The sequence below is a fragment of the Panthera leo genome, chromosome A1, assembly GCF_018350215.1.
Source record: "Panthera leo isolate Ple1 chromosome A1, P.leo_Ple1_pat1.1, whole genome shotgun sequence".
Classification (NCBI taxonomy): Eukaryota; Metazoa; Chordata; class Mammalia; order Carnivora; family Felidae; genus Panthera; species Panthera leo.
The window spans coordinates 37,355,713-37,375,557 of record NC_056679.1 but is presented as its reverse complement, the minus strand read 5'-3'; the positions used below and the strand labels follow the sequence as shown (position 1 = coordinate 37,375,557).

Genomic DNA, 19,845 nt, shown 5'->3' with positions numbered 1-19,845 from the left:
ATGAATAGTGACGTTGACCGTATCTTTGTACGTCTTGATCATTTGGATACCTGCCTTGAGAAATGTCTATTCAGGTCCTTTGTCCATTTTTAAAATTTGGATTCTTTGTATTTTCCTCTTGAGTTCTATGAGTTCCTTATATATTTTGGATTTTAACTCCCTACCAGATATGTTTCAAAATATTTTTCCCATTCTGTACATTGCCTTTTCATTTTGTTGATGATTTCCTTTGCTATGCAAAAGCTTTTCAGTTTGTGCAGCCCCATTTGTTTAAGTTTGCTTTTGTTTCTTATACTTTTGGTATCCTGTGCATATAATCATTGCTAACATCAATGTGAATGACCTTTTCCCCTATGTTTTCTTCTAGCAGTTTTATGGTTTCAAGTCTTAAATTTAAGTCTTTAATTCATTTTGAGTAAATTTTTGTGAACAGTGTAAGATAGGGGTACAGTTCCAATATTGTGCATGTAAATTCCTAGTTTCCCCAGCATCATTTATTAAAGAAACTGTCTTTTTCCTAGTGAATACCCTTGGCTCCCTTGTCAAATGCTAGTTGACTGTACATGAATGGATTTACTTTGGGGCTTTTGATTCTGTTCCTTTGGTCTATGTGTCACTTTTATGCCAGTAACATACTGTTTTGATTGCTATACCTTTGGACTATAATTTGAAATCAGGATGTTTGATGCCTCCAACTTTGTTCTTTCTCAGTATTGCTTCAGCAATAGAGATCTTGTGTGGTTCAATACAAATTTGAGGATTGTTTTGTGTATGTTACAAGTATCACTGGAAACTTGATAAAGATTGCATTGAATCTATAGATGACTTTGGATATCTTGGACATTTTAGCAATATTAATTCTTCTCCATGAACATAGGGTATTTTTCCATTTATTCATGTTTTCTTCAATTCCTCTCATCAATGTCTTAGTTTTCCATGTATAGATCTTTTACCTCCTGAGTTAAATTTATTCCTAAGCATTTTACTGTTTTTGATGCTACTAAACAGGATTGTTTTCTTCATTTCTTTTTTCAATAATTTGTTGTTAGTGTATAGAACTGTAATTGACTTTTGTATGTTGATTTTGTATCCTGCAACTTTAATTAATTCATTTATTTGCTCTAACACTTTTCGGTGGAGTCATTGGGCTTCTCTATATATAATATCATGTTATATGCACACACAAACAATTTTACTTCTTCCCTTCAAAAATGCATGCCTTTTGTTTATCTTTCTTAATTGTTTGTTCTGGTTAGGTCTTCAGGTACTATGCATTATGTAGTTATGTATTATTATATAGTTATACAGCATAAGTTCTGTAGACTTTCTTCATTTGTGTTTATTCTTTTTCTTTTACCCTCAAATTGGATAATTTCAAATGTCCTTTCTTCTAGTTCACTGATCCTTTATTTTGCTTCATTGACTGTGTTGTTGAAGCTCTCTATTGCAATGTTTAATTTATTGATGTCACATTAGCTGAATACCAGCCAAAGTGGGAGAATTCACATCACAGAAATCATTAAATATTATAAAACATTGTATCATTTCTTCCAGAAAGCTTCTGTTAACCATTTCCAACATGCCACTAGTTTGAACACATGAAATAAAAAAGATAAAAGTATGAAATAAAACTTGAAGGCAAGAACTCAGAACAATTAGCCCTTATCTTAGAAGTGTTAGGTTTTACCTTAAGAAGAATGAAAAGGCTCTGGAATTCAATTCGATATGACGTTATCAATGTGTAATCTGCAAATACCACACTAGCTGCGTTAAGGATAATCAATTGGATTGTGAAGCTAGTACCTGAAGAGACATCAATTCAGGGGCCTAGAGTAGTCCATGAAATTAAGAATATTAATTTAGACTAGACTTACTGTGAAGATACAATAAAGTGAATCAGTATAATAGCTATTTAAGAGGTAACATAGATTGAAATCATAATGGATTGGATAAGGGGCTGAAAGGGAGTGTGACACATTGGATAATTGACAATTTGACAGATGGTAGTGTTATACAATGATAATAAAAAAATGTGGAAAGATAGCCAACTTGAGAAAAGGGGCTGTAAGGGTCTTTAATCTGTTTAACACACTACATCTAAGTACTACACTACACTACATCAAACTACTCAAGTGTTGCTGCATAGGTTGTTACTTTAATTTCCTTTCTCTGGTGATCTTAAGGAAGACACAATTACCATAGAAACTCTAGTAATATAAATGTTGTCTATATCCTGGGAATCATCTATTTCTCAGAAACCACATAATTCTTCCCAAGCACTTGGATGCTTTAGAAATAAAATAATAAACAAAATATCATGTCATAAACCTACATTCAGAGGAAGAGATTATTAATAAAGGTAAATTAGACTTTATTCTACATTGCCATATGCTCATCTAAATAGCAGGCATTCAATTACTGTGAGAGAAAAGTCCAGACTGGATATTGGGTGAAAGCTATCAGATTTTTGAAGGTATATTTCATTTACACCATGAAGAATCCTGATAAACTGCTTTAAAGTAAAATTAGTCAGATTTGGCAGACAGAAACATAATCATTCTTGCTTGGAAAATGGCTATATAAACGTTGATAAATGTTTGCCCATTCACTCTTCATTTTCAGGGGTGAATGCAGCTTACCACTTTGCTATATGAGAACACAGAAAAAAACCCATATATGTTGCAAGCGATTTTACATCACTTATATCCCAGTTACCCTTTCCTAAGGGCACAGTATGAGATTCTCCCATTAAACTGTTACAATGCCCTTGGCTGTCTTATTTGACTTGGAAGATAATGAGTTTCCAAAAAAATATGCTTATAAATCTTTTTTAGAATATGTAACATGTAGCAAATAGCACCAACTGACATTTGAGTTGTGTTTCATATCTAATCTTGTTTGATCATTGGTCTTTACAACAGTATTACTACACACACTGACACTATAATAACAGGACCAGAGAACCGAAAATGTCTGCCCAATGTTTCAATATTCACCCATTTGGTGAATTCAGTCCATGTATTCTTTATTATATCGCAACTGACAGAACATTACTAATCCAAACTAACTGTGTTATTTTACAAAAATTAAAATCAGAAGTCAAATTCATATTCTAATTTATTTCCACAGTCTTGAGATAATCAGTAGTACATGCACTGAGAGATAAGTGGGGTCAGAAAATTTTAGTCTTCAATTCCAGGATAAATTTTTTTTATGTTTTATCATTAAATAAGGGGAAATAATTGTTGCTTATAGTGAAGAAATACTTAGTATTTTAGGAAACAAGGCTGCATACAATGTGTAGATAATTTATAGTGTGCATGACAATTGGCTTTCTAACAGTGGTAACGTGAATAAAAAGAAAGTCAATAGTTAGAACTTATAAAAGGAAATGAAGGACTTTATGAATGATTGCATTTCTGGAGTAAATATTTACAGGAAAGGAAGATTGATAGGGGAAGGGAAAGACTTCCAGAATGGGAGGAAAAACCTCTGAAAATCCACATCTCAATAAAAGCAACACCGACAAAATTTATCAAAATCAAAAATTTCAGAATTCTTGAATTAAAGGATCCCCAAAGTTTTGAGAATATTTATTCAAGAAAAATAGCTGTCTAGGTAACAGATTCATAGCATTTAATTTGACTTAATTTCATCCATTCTTCCCAGCTCCGTTGAAGACTTGAATACTTATAGCCCAGTAAATGAAGTAGCTGTGAAAACCTGAAGCCAGGAAGACACTGAAAGAGGCAAAAGGATCTGGAGTTCTCACTAAATCTAAGTTCCCAGAAAATTATCACTATTAAAGTTCCCTGGTTGCCTGCCATAAAGCTTGTTTCTCAGGGCTTGTTTTACCTGACTCAGAGCTTGCCTCTATTTGAACAGCCTTATCACCAGATTGCTTGATGAATACAGTCAGGAGAAATGGTTTAATACTGCATTACCAGTTTCCCAAATGACCAAACACTGAAAAGAAAAGCTGGGAAATGAGATGTCCATGAGGAGCTTTATAAGACTCCAACATGTTCCTAGGAATCTATAATTCCAAAAGCATGTCCAGAACCGTGTGTATTCTCAGGAATGAACCAAGAAAATCTTAATCTCTCTTTCTGGCTTACATTGAGGCTCTGTGCAAGAAGCAAATGAAAGCTGAGGTGAAGCTATAAACTGTCTTCTGGAATGAGGAAAGTACATGGCTAAACACACAGAGCCCCTCAACAAAGACCAGGAGACATATAGGTTCAAGGCATTTTTTTTAAATCTAATTTTTAGCCAGTAACTAACTAATCAAACATATACTTCAGTGGCTACATACAAGAAAGAGCACACACTTTGCAAAATTAGATCAGGAAGGTCACTAGAAAATAAGACAAAACAATACGAAAAAACAGTAACAACACAGACCTTAAGGAGGCTGACAGGGGACTCTGTTTTCCAGAATTGTCACATTATATTATTTTTAAATGTTGATTTTACATCAAAATTATGAGACATGCAGACAAACATAAAATTATGGTCCATAATGACAGTAATAAAAGTTGTCATTAAAAACTGTCCCTGAGGGCACCTTAATTTTTGTGGGAGAGACCCTTCTCCCCACCATAATTCTGAGTCCACTTAATTCTAGTGGGCCTGATCCCTTCTGCTCCAGGGGGAAGACCATGACCCAGGCCTGCCAATCAGAGCATTTCATGTCCTTGGCCTCAGTGATTTGTTCAGGGATAGGCACATGATCCAAGTCAAGCCAATTAAGAAGTTTATTTTCTTGGAGAAGCTAAGTTTAGAGGATTCTGGGGCTACTAAAGGTGAGACAAGGGATTGTCTGAGATTGTGAAGCTAATGGAGATGAAAAAACAACAGATCCTTGGCCATTGTTTGGACACCTGGATCCAGCTGGGCCTGAAGTTGATGCTTCTGTCTTTTTCAGTTACATGAGCTTTTTTCCTCCCCTTAGGCTAGTTTTAATTGGGGTTCTGACACTTGGAAATAATAAAATTTCTTGGAAAAATATGCTTACTGAGACTTTAGCACAAGCATCAGTAGGTTATCAGAATGAAACGTGTTATGCAGGTTATGATACACTCAAAATCCATGAGATTTTAAAAATACACCAAATTGACCTCTAAATTTGTAAAATAAAGCAGTGAAATGTTACCTAGAGAAACTCTGAACAAATAAATAGTTCTCTGGTGACAGCAGACTTCAGGCTACAAATTTCAAATATCAGTTTAAAGATACAGAAAGAATATTCCAAACTTTTAAAAGGAAACTTTCCAATTGAATAAACAGTAAATTTTATATGTATCTTTTGTGTATATTATATATTAATGCCTACTATATTTACCAGATATATCTCAATGTAATTATATTACTATATATACAAATCATATAAACATATACACATATTTAGAACCACATAATTTCAGCTTTTTCAAAAAGATGTAATGAAAAGACTGTTAAAAAGAGCAGATATTAGACTTAATAGGTAGCTTAAATCAACTCTTATAAATACATTTAAAATTTTTTAAACCATGTATAAAAAATTAAAGGAACCTATGAGAATGATGGTGCATTAAACTAGAGAATATCAATAAAAAGAAAAAAATCATAAATATTAAACAGACATTCCAGAGGTAAAAAGCATAATAAATGAATTCACCACAGTAGCACAATGACAGATTTGAACAGATAGAAGAAAGAATCAGTGAAAATGAAGACAAGCCAGTGAAAATGATCTAGTTCCAGAAACAGAAAGAGACACAATGGAAAAAAATGAACAAGCCTAAGGGATCTTTGAGACATCATTAAGCATAGCAACATAAGCATTTTACAAGGCTCATCCTGAGAGAAAAGAAAGTCTCAGAAAGACTATTTGAAGATACAATGGTCAAACGCTTCCTATATTGATTAGAAAATATTAATCTAAACATCCAAAAAGTAGGATAAACTCAGAGAAATCCAAAAAGAGACACATGGTAAGAACATTGGGAAAAATATCAAAGACAATCTTGAAATATCAAAGACAATCTTGAATCTTCCAGTTCAATTCTTCCCTTTGGAAGAACAGCAAAAGAACAAGGTCTTATCACATACAAGTAAACCCCAATAAGATTTACAGCTAACATCTCATCAGAAACAATAAAGGAAATGAGTTGGTGCATTAGTCATGGTTCTCCAGAGAGATAGAATCAACAAAATGTGTGTACTTATTTATTATAAAGAACTGACTCACGTGACAATGGATGCTGAGAAATTTAAAATCTGCAGTGTGGGCCAACAAACTTGAGACCAGGAGAGCTGATGGTGCAGTGCCAGACTGAAGGCTAACAGGCAGACACCTAGGAGAGATGATGATGTGAACTAAGTCTGAAGGCAGTCTGCTGGAGAATTTTTCTCGTGCTGCAGGAGGCCACTCTTTTTGTCCTATTAATACCTTCAGTTGATTTGAAGAGGCTTACCCACATCATGGAGGGCAATCTTCTTTACCCAAAGTCCACTGACTTAAATGTTAATCTTATACAAAAACACCCTCCAAATTTATACATAAAATTAACCATTGCAATGGTTAACCTTGTCAATTTGGCTTATCTTTAAACCATACTTATTTCCAAATAAAGACAATAACAAGGTTATACTTCTATTTTACATGGTACAAGTATCCTGCATATGACAAAAAATGCACCATCCCTCTCTTCAGGAGAATGCAAAATACCTGAATGATGTTCACTCTTATCCTTTCCATCCCATAACTGAAATACTATGATATAAAATTAGCAGTACTTAAATACTACAATATAAAGTGCATACATCTTTGTTATACTGTAAGGGAATAAGAGAGGGAAGAAAACAAAGATATATGCTTTAACATATTAATAATAAAATAAAAAGTAATATTCATGACAATTACAGAACTTGATTCTGTCATTGGTCACATAGTCACAGCTGGTATTCCTAACTACCAATTCCAACTAACCATTCTGGATTCTCCTTGACTTCATCAAGCACCTTTGCTGGTCATGGTTCTTTTCCTGGTAGTGTAACCCAAATATTCAATCCTGAAGGGTCTGGGCCACTAATGGTCCTACCTGAAATGACCTTAATCACAGAGCATGGTAATACTAAGATACCCTAATACGTCTGTGTTCCACATATACTTTACTTTTCCTCCACTGTAGAAAAACAGTCCAATTTCTCCTTCGTAATCAGGATAAATTATCCTAGCCAACAGAGTAACTCCCTCTTTGCCTGTTCATTCAAAGACATGAGGAATCCAAAAGAGCTGAGTGGCCATTTGAACTTCCAGTTCAATTCTTCCCTTTGGATCCAAGACCTCTAGGCCCACAAAGCATAGAATTGTGGGAAAAAGGAGGCAACAGTTTCACTAAACATGAGGGATAATAGTGAGTGGTACTACTATTTCCACCTCTTGATTCCTGGACCCATGCACCCTGGTTACTGGAAAATAGCACTGTATATTAAAAACTGAAATATACAGTGCTATTTTATATACAGTGCTTCCTAGAACCTTGACTCAGTCTACCAAGTATTGCCACCTAGCTAATGCTATAACTGAGGCTTCAAAAGGCAATTCTACAATTCTGTTTTTCAAATGTTTGTTCATTTCTTTTGAGGATGGATGGGGCAAAGAGAGAGGGAGAGAGAATCCCAAGCATGATCCATGCTGTCAGTGAGGCTGACATGGGACTTAATACCATGAGCAGTGAGATCATGACCTGAGCTAAGCATCAGACCAAGAGTCTGATGCTTAGCCAACTGAGTCACCTCACTGTCCTAGGCAATTTCACTATTCTAACATGCTAGCTGCTTCAGGATAGTGGGTAACATGGTAAGAACAGTGAATGTTATGAGCATAAGCACATTTCTACACTTCATTTTCTGTAAAGTTGGTCGTTTGATCAGAAGCAATGGAGTAAAATGCCATGACAGTGGATAAGACATTCTATAAGCCCATGAATGGCAGTTTGGACAGAAACACTGAATGCAGAAAAGGCAATTCTGAACCTAGAGTAAGTGTTTATTCCAGTAAGAATAAAACATTACCACTCCACTGATAGAAGTGGTTCAGTGTAACTAACCTGCTACCAGATAGCTGGATGACTATCCTGGGAAGTGGTAACATACTGGGGACTTGGTGTTGGTCTTTACCTCTGGCAGACAGAGCACTCAGCACTGGCCACAGCTAGGTCAACCTTGGTGAGTATAAACCCATGCATAACTTACATCCCTGTCACCATAGCCACTTTGTTCATGAGCCCACTGAGTAAGACAGGAGAGCCTACAGAAAGAAGCTGAGCTGTCTTCATAGAAGTCAACCTATGCACTTGATTATTAAAACCTTCCTCTACTGAGGTCAGTCACCTTTTTGTAGGCATTGACAGGGGATATAAATATCTTCATGATTTTGCCTGTTCAGAGAGGCCTATCCACATTCCTCTTCCCCAGACTTCTTTGTCACAATTGTTCTCAGTTTATTTCTTCTAAGTCCCTGACCGTTCAGCCAAACCATTGGCTACAGTCCATGCATGAGTATATAATTGCACATCTGGCCATTTTTTTCTTCAAAGCAAACTAAACAACCAAGTGCACTGCTCAAATTTCTGTCCACTAAGATGGTTTATTCCCATCGTCCTTCAGGGATATTCCAGAAAAGGGTTATAGAGTTACAGCTGTCCACTTTCTAATGGTGCCTGCATATTATGCAGAATCATTTGTAAACCAGGCCTAAGTGTTTCTTTCCTCTTTTGGCCTCATATATACTTCCTATGAGGCCATAAGTGCAGGCTTAGAGAGAGAAGGTAGCATGGCAGACGTGGAAACTTGTACATTTGGGCCACTTCTTCTTATACCTTACTTATGCCTTCAAGGCCTGCTCAGGACCTATCTCATAAATACCACTTCCATTTGATGATGGATTTCTGCTGTGCAAACCCAACTTTATATTACTCCCATCAAGTGAGTAGTTACCTATGGAAGATGGCCTTTCTCCAACATTCTAAAGGCCTACTGTGATTCACCTATAGGGGACTGCCAAAAACTCCAAAGAGCATCCCTACCTGCCACTGATAATTCAAGCACCACTGAATCTGATGAGTCATATGTCCCAAGGGGAAAAGCATGGCAGCCTGGATCTATTGCAGACCCTTCTTCTTTTTCTGGGCTTCAATTTCAGACACTTGGTAAATGGCCAGCGTAACACATTCAGATGAGAAATATGTTGCTTCTAACCTCCAAAGGGACCCATTAGGTATTGTGTTTGTTTTTTGATTGTAGCAGGGTCCAGTTTCAACATCTTATCTTCTACCTTAAAAGAGTATGCCAATGTGGTATATATCACTGGACTCCTAGAAATTTCACTATGGTAGAAGGCTCCTGAATTTTTGTCAGATTTATTTCCCAACCTCCTGGCACATAAATGTCTTATCAGTAAGTCTGGAGTAATTGCTACTACTTTTTCATTAGGTTCAATCAGCATAATGTCATCAGTGTAATAGACCAGTGTGATACCTTGTGGAATATAAAGACAATCAAAATCTCTGCCAACTAAACTATAACATAGTCTGGAGAGTTGATATACTCCTGAGGTAGGACAGTGAAGGTATATTACTGGCCTTGTAAGCTGAAACCTAAATGGTTCCAGTAAAAAAAAAAAGCTTCTGGTGAAAAAAAAAGCACTTGCCAAATCAATAGTTGCATACCAGGTATCAGGGGAAGTATTAATATGTTAAAGCTATGAAACCACATCTGGTTCAGCAGCTGCAGTTGAAGTTACTGCATGATTAATCTCACAATAATCCAATGTTATTCTCCAAGATCCATCTGTTTTCTGCACAGGAAAAATAGGCAGGTGGAACAGAGATGTGGTGAGAATCACCATCTTTATGTCCTTCAAATGGTGGCACTAATCTTTGCAATCTCTCCATGAATACGGCATTGCTTTTGGTTTATTGTTTTTCTCGACAGAGGCAGTTTTAGTGGATTTCACTTGGCCTTTCCTGCCATATTACTCTTATTCCACAGGTTAGTCAGCCAATTTGTGGATTATACCAGATGCTGATATATCTCCACTCTAATTATGTATTTCAGAACCAGGGATATTAGGGACCCATGAGCCCACTGTGAGATGGATCTGAACTAACATTCCATTGATCACCCAACTTCTATAAGCCCCTCTTCTGAGTCAACAATAGTGATGTTTGTGTCTCCTGGAATTAGTGTCAGTTCAGAGCCAGTATCCAGTAGTCCTCAAAAGGTTTGATTATTTCCTTTCCCCCCAATACACAGTTAACCTGGTCTTAAATTCCTTTTGGAAAGGCTGGGACAAGGATTAACAGAAAACTTTAGGCAGGGCACCCAAGGTCCTTTCTCAAGGGAACACAGGATTCCTTCATTCAAGGGACTCTGGATCTGTAAACTAGTTCAAGTCTAGGAATTGATTGATGGTTCCATCACTGCTGTTTTTACAATAAAAACTAGAGTTTTATTCATTCAATCTAGAACTTGTCTGCTTATATAAATCAGGTAAGAGTTTAGTAGGCTTTATATCTATTTCGTTTCTAGCAACATCATGGTCAAGTAACCAATCCCCTAGATCTGCATGGGTCTGACTACACAGATTGCTGCTTTGACTCTGCCATCCATTACTGTAATCGTGCATTGAATACCACCACTTGGACCCTGTCACCCCAGGACCCAATTACTCCCATTGCATTTAGGTTTCCCAGATCAGTGACCACAGTTCCCACTGTAAGGTTTATCCTTCAGAAAAAAAGCAATCATAGAACTCTTCAAGGATCTGGGGCTTCCCTTACAAAACTGTTTTACATTCATGGTGAAAGGTATATCTTCTTGTCTCTGTCAGTTGGGTGAGTAGGTCTTAAATGATAAATCCATTCTAACACTCTGATATCCTTAAGCCTTTGAATCACTTCTACCATGAACCACGGCAGATCTGGCATTTCTAGCTCATGCAGTCTAGGCCAACTTTCAGCCCTTGTTTAACAAGCCAAGCAAACCATTCCTGAGGCAAGTAGGATTAGCCTCCTCATGTAAGGATGAAAAGGCTGCTTCTATTGGCAAAGATTCCTCAGAATTCAGGGGCTTAATGCCCTCAGCTTCATTCAAGGTCTTTCTACATGTGCTGATTCTACATAGGATCACATTTCTTCCTGAATGAATGCCCTCACTTAAATGCTAGACATGCTGTCAGGCTGAGAATTCAATGCGCATTGTAGATCAGCCACTTACAAGGTAAGCTTCGGGGCTTGGTTTTAGCAATCTTAGCCCTGTGGCTATAGGAGAATTTTTTGGTACAGATGTAGAAGCTTTCAAGTCATTTATACAGCACTTGAGTGAGGACTTTTAATCCCTGAGCTCATCCTTTTCTTTCTCCATTTTGTCTGGTGATATCAGTACCATCTACCCAGTTCAACTAAAATGGCAGTTTGACACAAATGTTTGAAAGTATCATATACATGGTCACTCATATCCTTGCTTCTTACAAATGTTTCATTAAGAGTATTCAATGGTGATATTTTATGTATCGCTATTGCCTATCACACCCTGGATATACTCTACTACTAGGAACAGAGATATCAGTGTCTTTAATTAGATTAGACATCCAGTTCCAGGAACTCTAGAACTAATTCAGAAAATTCATGCTTAGTTAAGATTTTGTTCCTCTAGTATTACTCTTAGCACCAAAATCTGTATTAGTTAGGATTATTCAGAGAAACAGAATAGAATGTGTGTATGTGTGTATCTCATATACATATATGAACAGATTTATTGTAAGAAATGACTCACATGGTTATGGAGGCTAGGAAGTCTAAAATCTGTGGTATGGGCTGGAAGTCTCAAGACTCAGGAGAGCTGATGGTACAGATGAAGTTTGAAGGCAGTCTGCTGGAGAATTTTTCTTGTGCTTGAGGAGACTGGTCTTTTTCTTCTATTCAAGCTTGGAACTGATTAGATAAAACCCATACACATTATGAAGGGCAATCTGTTTTCCTCAAAGTTCACTGATGTAAAGGTTATTCTCATCCAAACATCTTCCAAATTGACACATAATGTTAATCAACATAGATGGCATATTCAAATTACTGGAGGAAAAAAAGTCAGGCAATGGTCTTATGTAAAGCAAAACTGTCTTTCAAAAATAAAGGCAAAGATATTTGCAGATAAACTAAACTGAGGGAATTTATTGTCTGTAAGCTTTCCCTACAACAGACACCAAAAGGAGTCCTTGAAGCTAAACTATAAGGACATTACTTAGTAATTCAAATCCACACAAATATAGAGCATCAATGAAAATAATTACATAAGTAAATATAAAAGACAATATAAATGCATTCTTGTAAGTCTTGTCTGTTTTAAAAGAAAACTGCATAAAGCAATAATTATAAAATAGCGTTCATGGGCTTATAATCTAGAAAGATGTAATTTGTATGATAACTACACAAAGGAGGAGGGAGGGAATGGAGGTATATTAGAGCAAATTTTTTGTACACTATTGAAATTAAGTGGTATCTATCTAAACTAGGTGGTTTTAAATTAAGATATTAGTTTTAATACCCCAGGCAACCACTAAGACAATAACTCCAAAAGAGTTAAATAAGCAGCAGAAAGAGAAGCATATAAGAAAATATTTAACCCAAAAGAACGCAGACTTGGGGGAATAGAGAAACCAAAAATTGACATATGTATTATGCAAAACAAAGATCAAAATGGCAGAAATAAATCCCATCATTAATTATACCAAACATACATAAACAGTTAAATCACATACTGGTAAATATTTTACATTCACTAATATTCCTAACAATCATTACAGCTACTTATAAACCATAGGTTATTTATATCTCCAGTGCACAAAGATTTAAATTGATTCAGGATCTTGTCCAAGGTTACACAGACATAGGTTATAGTTTGACCACTCTTAACCAAGGAGTGAGTGTACCTACAATAAGATTTTGATTCCAGCTTTCTACCCATGATGGACCAAACATTGCAATTCACAATATTACTTGATTCGTTAGGTACAAAGTCTATTTGCTTAAACTATTATTTCTTTTTAACTGAGAACAGTCATATGCAGGGATGAAACAAATCAAAGTCTATTTTTGTTAACAAACAAAAAAATAAACAGAAAATGCTAACAATAATAGATTCCCATTCTACTTTTGTTTCTTTTAAAACTTTTAATTTTTTGACATTGATAGTGGTATGACAACCCTATTTCTAACATTACCCTTTAACCACATTAAAAATGAGAATTGATAGGTGGTGGTGAGGAGTAGATATACAGAACAGAAAATAAAAAGGAGGGAATTTCTTTGTGTTTCAGATGATACTTGTTAAACCCAACCTACTATTTAATCTAAATGTCACTGAGCAGCTCTATGTCTCTCTGTCAAAAGGTAGTCTGTGGGTCGTGGTGACCACTTAATATCAAATGGCGTTATATTAGAGAGTAAAAGTGGATATTGTTGACATATATGTACAAATTACAGGCATAAGCCATGACTGTTTCAGGCAAATTAGAACACATGTTTCCTCCTACTTACCTGTGGGCCAGTTATATTTTTCCCTTCACTGGAAGTCATAATTTACCTTTCAAGGCAGAAGACTTACATTGATCATTATTACACACTATGCAGAAATATGTGAATTCAAAATGGATGATCACCTACACTGAAAGCTTAAACTACAAAAGTTCTAGAAGACTGCATGCAAAACCATCATGGCCCTGGAATAATCAAAGATTTCAAAGTGGTTCACTTTGTATCCCAAATTCTATAAGTCTAAGGCACAAAACATTCTTTGTCTTTTCCTTTCAGTGATTTTTCTTACTCTTCAGTCTGAACAACAAAAATGATCCATTCAAGTGATTTTTCTTAGGACAAAAATCTGCTTTAATGCAACTTTTAATTTGTGCCTGGAGTAGTAGCTTTAAAAACGTTGCCTTATTTGATACTCAATGTCCCTAAAATTACCACTTTCACAGGTCAACACTTCTTTCACTGGAAAGCTGGCATCTTCCCGGCACTGATGACTACTGAAGGCTATTGCAGATTCTGTCAGCTACCAACATCTCAGTCAATATCCTGTGTTTTCCTTCCATTGTCCACGTCGTCCAGGCACCATATACCACATGGATGCTCCTCCGTGGAAACTGTGAGCACTGTCTTATAACCTTGAGGGTTATAGCTGCCTGCCTCCCTTCATTTAGTCAGGATTGCCAAAACATAACTGCCTTGCTCTGGAAAGCATCTTTAAAACACTCCACTGTGTTGTACTTACAATCTCTCTCCCTTTATTGGTGTGTGTGTACACATATGTATAAACAAAAATACACCGTAAGTAAAATATCTTTTTCATTCCCTTGGGTGGAATAAATTTCTTTCAACATAACTTGCTTTGATCAACCTTACAATAAACAGAAATACAAATAACTTACTTTTCACTTATTGTCACCGTGAGGTAATGGAATTGTGAGATTGTAACTGACCTAATGGAGGATAAGCAGGAACAGGGGGAGGATGAGGAGAAGAGGGAGGACAGGGGAGACAAGGAGGATTCCGATGTTAACAGAGAGTAAGCAGAATCCTACGGAATCAAGAAAGATCTATTTCAAGGTATAGCCGTGTAATATAGACTGTTTTAAACAGTATAATGGAAACATGCTAGATCTATTCATACTGTTAAGGAATGATCTCCAAAACACTGTTAAGTAAGACAAAGTATGCATACAAGTATGCATAATATGTGTGTTTTCAACATATATATGTGTGTGTGTGTGTGTGTGTGTGTGTGTATACACACACACACATATATGTGTGTGTGTGTGTATTTCTGTAAGTACACACAAGAACTGTATCTGTAAACTCTAGAAGGTAGGGTTTTAGTGTGTTATGAAGGCAAGTTTTGTTCTTTTTTTGTATTATTTTAAATTCTTACCATGTACATGCATTGTTTTATAATTGTTTTTGCTTCTTATAAATGGGTCTATTGTACAATCACAAAATAATATGTTTTCTCAAAATAGGGAAAAAAAATAAACCTTACTTTTATTCCCGTCTGTAGCCTATGCTTATTTTAACTAGCAAATCACTTGGTTATAGACATTAGCCACTGCCCCCCACATATTCCTTGTCAGTTAAGAGTAAAATCTGAATTGAACATTTAATGACTACGATACTGTCACTGTTTGAAATGAGGCTAAGCAAAGCAAGTCAGCCAAAGAAAGACAAATACCATATGATTTCATTCACATGTGCAATTTAGGAAACAAACACGCAAAGGAAAAAATGACAAGAAACAGGTTCTTAACTGTAGAGAACAAACTGATGGTTACCAGAGGGGAGGTGAGTGGGGGAATGGGTGAAGTAGGTGAAGGGGATTAAGAGCACACTTACCATAATGAGCACTGAGGACATGTATAGAATTTTTGAATCGCTATATTGTACACCTGAAATTAATATAACACTGTATGTTAACGATACTGGAATTAAAATTAAAAATTTAATTAAAAAAAATCTTCACAGTGGTTACCAACTACCAAGACCAAATTAGTCATGCAGTGATTGGTGCTAGTCATTTAAATAGCAGAGATGAAGAGCTAAGATAGTCCATGTCCGTTCACTTCATGTATATAAATGTGCCTTTGGACAGGAAAGATGATTCAATAAGATAAAATGTGGGAAAGAACCGCTGGAGAATAAGAAAACGTCTGCCAGGGAAACCTGAATAAATATGCCAGCAAACGTTTATTTTACACTTTTCAGTTTTGTTCCACATGATGCCTGATTATTTTCATCTCTAAAACCACATACAATTTTTTTTAGCAGAATAAACTTTGAACATAGTGAGATCAAAGTAGACTAGGGTAACCCACTTCCTCCTGAAATGGATATTAAGAATTCACTATATGCTTCATTAGATTCACTTAAGTTAATCATTATGATATAATCACAGGCATTGCCATTTAATCCATTCTTTTAAAAGAGCAAGCTCTTATTAGTACATTACTCCTGCTCTTCATGAATGAGCCTCTGCAAAGCTGTTAAATCACCATTTATGGGTTACTGACAGTGTTATTAAGGGACAAGTAAAAATATTGTTGTATGTATTTTGCCCTGTAAATTGTCTGTGATCGGTACCAAATAATGCCCTTCAATTATTTAATTATTATCTTACATAGTACAATGAGTTATGTGGTAGACTGATTTAATAGTTTCAGTTTTGAGTTTACCATGTGAAGAGAGAGTGGATTAATTAACATGATTCTATTCAAACAGATTTGATCTTACAGAACAAAAATGCACTTCATCATTTCTATAAGCCATTTCTTTTACACCTTATGAATTGTTTAAACGATACTCCATAGGGAAACCATTGTGTAAAATATATAAAATATACTTTAAAAAAAAGCTTTTATCAGTAAAATTTTTTTTGTAAAATATTTTATTGGGGAAAATGATTAAGTGTGTAATAAACTGACAGTTATTTACAAATAATAGAAAAGATTCACTTTATTTCTCCATTGTCTGTAGTTATATTATCTTGGCACATACCTGCACAATTGATTTTTATCCCCTTTTCTATTGAATTATGGCTTCAAGGTTCAGTGCACTGATAGGAAAAGACACCGATATGTTCTGCTTTGAGATATATGGGGAAGTAGATTTCATCTCACTTGGTAAACAATAAAAAGTGAGATTCTTTTTTATAATAATTGGTACATATTTATATATAATTATATAATGTATGTGATGTTATATGTATTTTCTTTATATTGTACAAATAAATATAGGTTCAATACTTTATGTTACTCTATTTTAATTTGAAATATTTTTATCAAATTTTATACACATAATAACTGGTCTCAAGAAAGCTAGATTTTGTTCAAGAAATAAGGAAGGGGAAGCTGGTAAAATGTAGAGTTGTTAGCCCAAAACAATGGGTCTTCTGAATAATCTAATCCCTTTGAGACGGCATCTCAATACCATTTTACTTTTAGTAAGTGTTTTCTTGGTCCATTAGGTCGAATCCAATTTTCATGGTCCTGTGTTACAGAGAATTCTGTTCCCTCCACCTTCAAGGTTGTCTGGTTTTTATTTGATCCTACTCAGGGTTTAGTATAGCTATCTCTGGATAAAAATGGGCAACACTTTATGATCAACGCAGCAATTGATAAAAAGACAAGAAGTGTTAAGTCGCAATTTTACTACAAATGCATACATGTGTAAATTGGTAGAAATCTGGAAATTTGATTCAAAAAAATCACTTAACTGTGCTATATAAAAGTACATTTTTCTTAAGGATTCTTTTTTTGTGACATTTCATCAGAACCAGGGGCCAGATTTTTTGTTGAGCAACTCTTTTTTTAAGTGTTATTAATTTCTTGGAGGATGTTAAGGAGTTTTGTATGCTGTCTTTTCCAGTTATTTATTTAGCTCTATTTGCTTTGATTTTATACCAGTATATTTGAATAGGAATCCTAGAGTTCTTTGTGAAATTATGTTTAATATCTTCACTTTATGTGAACTCTTTCTGAAGCTGGCTTCATAATAATTCAGGCAAAATATTTTCATACTGCAAGAAAATAAAACACATTTTGAATTTCTAGATTCTAGGAACCAAGAACTTGCCTATTTATTTCATGTCCATACACACTGTGTGTGTTTGTGTGTGTATGTGTGTGACAAGAACACTTAACATGACATCTAACCTCTTGACATATTTTTAAATGCACAATATAGCATTGTTAACTACAGGCACAATGTTGTGCAACAGATCTCTAGAACTTATTGATTTTATATAACTGAAACTATATATCCATTGAACAGCAGCTTCCCCAAGCTCTGGTAACCACCATTCTACTCTGAGTGTCTGAGTTTATCATTTTAGATACCTCATATAACCACGCAGAATTTGTCCTTCAGGAATTGGCTTATTTCACTTAGCAAAATGTCCTCTAAGTTCATCCAGGCTGTCATGTATGAAAGGATTTCCTTTTTTTAAGGCTGGATAATATTCCATTGTATATATCCACCACATTTTCTTTATTCTTCTATCAATGGACATGTAGGTTGCTTCCATATCTTGGCTATTAAAATAATGCTGCAACGGACATGCAAAAACAGATGTCTCAGATTGGATCCTGATTTCAATTATTTTGGATATATATGGATGAATAACAGTCATCGTGTCTTTAAGAAATTTAATATATTTTAAGAGATAAAATACATACAAATGAAAATGGATCAGGTAATTTATGATTAATATCCAAACCATAAAAAACAAATTCAGTTCACAGAAAGAAGAAATAGGAGTTTGAATATCTAGGACTCAATTTAAATATATGTCAGAAAGAATTTTGGAAAAGGCCAGATATCCATAATAATTAATTTTGTAAAATAAATAACAGGTTCTCTACAAAAGAAATCATGCTTCACAAATGTATTATTATTACTATCCTAGGATGTAGTAAGAGTAAAATAAGTCATTCAGAGGAAAATATTAGGATATGTCATTTAACAGCGCTTTACCTAGAAGTATTAAGAAAAATTAAAACAAAATTCCCAATGGCTGTTTTTTTCATTAAAGATTCATTCATTAAATATATTTTTTATTGCCTACTACATTCTGGGCTCTCAGAGTTCAATATTTTTCCATTCTATGATTCCCCTCTAGTAATGGATAGCCAACGTCCCCCGTGCCCTCAAGGATCCCAGCCTCCTAGAATTCATTTTTCTGTGTGATGCCCCAATGCACTGTCCCAGTGCTGCTCTGCAAGACAAATAGGATACTGCAGAAGTGATGATATGCTACTTAGATAAGTAGGTTATAAAACACTGTGGCTTCTGTCTTGAACCCATTCTCTCTCTTGGGTCAAATGCTCTCTTGGAAGACATAATGTGAGCAGTCATATGCAGAGGCCCATGCGGCAAGGAACTGAGGCCTCTTGCCAACAGCCATGGAAGTAAGGTTGGAAGCGGACCCTCCAGACTCAGTCAAGCCTTCAGCTGATGGCTGAAGCAACAACTGATGCCTTGACTGCAGCCACGTGCTAGACTGAGACTGAACCAACCCGCAGAGCTGTTGCCAGAACACTTGACACACAGAAAGTTTAAAATGATAAATGTTTGCTGTTTCGTTCAGCTAAGTTGGGGTAATTTTTTATGTAGCAAAAAATAAGTAGTACGTGGGTACCTGGCAATGGCATGCTGTTGTAACAAAAACCAAAATGATAGTAGTGCTGTGGACTGGGAAGAGGGCCTTGCAGACAGTGTTTAGTTAAAGACGGAAGTGCCTTGAAGAAGCTATTACTTGAACACTCCTGGTCTTTGATAAGGCTGTGGGTGAGGGTTCCAAGTAAAGGGAGGTAATATTATTGTTAAGTGGAAGAAAGAGGAGCTTTGTTATGCAACAGAATGAACTGGATGATATAATTGCTAAGACTCCCAACCAAAGTGTTTAACATCTGGTTTCTTTTTGCCGTTTGCAGCAAAATGAGAGAAGACAGATGAACTAAAGGAATGGCTAGTAAGGAAAAAAGAGCCATGACGTGATAGTTTTTTAAAAAGTCTCAGTTTCTCCAGGCAGTGAATGATGCTATAGCTAAGAAATGGCTTCCAAGCAAAGATCACATCCTGGGCAATGTGAGGAAAATATGATTCATTGATGATGCCAAGGTGTGGCTCTAAAATGTTCTGTTAGATCTCAGAATGGTCTAAAGTACTATTCAGATAAAAGTTCCCCTAAAGAGATTAAGGGTCTATCTCACAGATCCCAAGTAAGAGCAATAAAGTTCATTAGCAGGAT

The 19,845-nt window shown here is 35.6% G+C and overlaps 1 pseudogene; it reads right to left on the bottom strand.

Moving 5' to 3' along the window:
- LOC122229166 overlaps window positions 1-19,845 on the bottom strand; it is a 138,889-nt pseudogene that overhangs the window by 116,191 nt on the left and 2,853 nt on the right.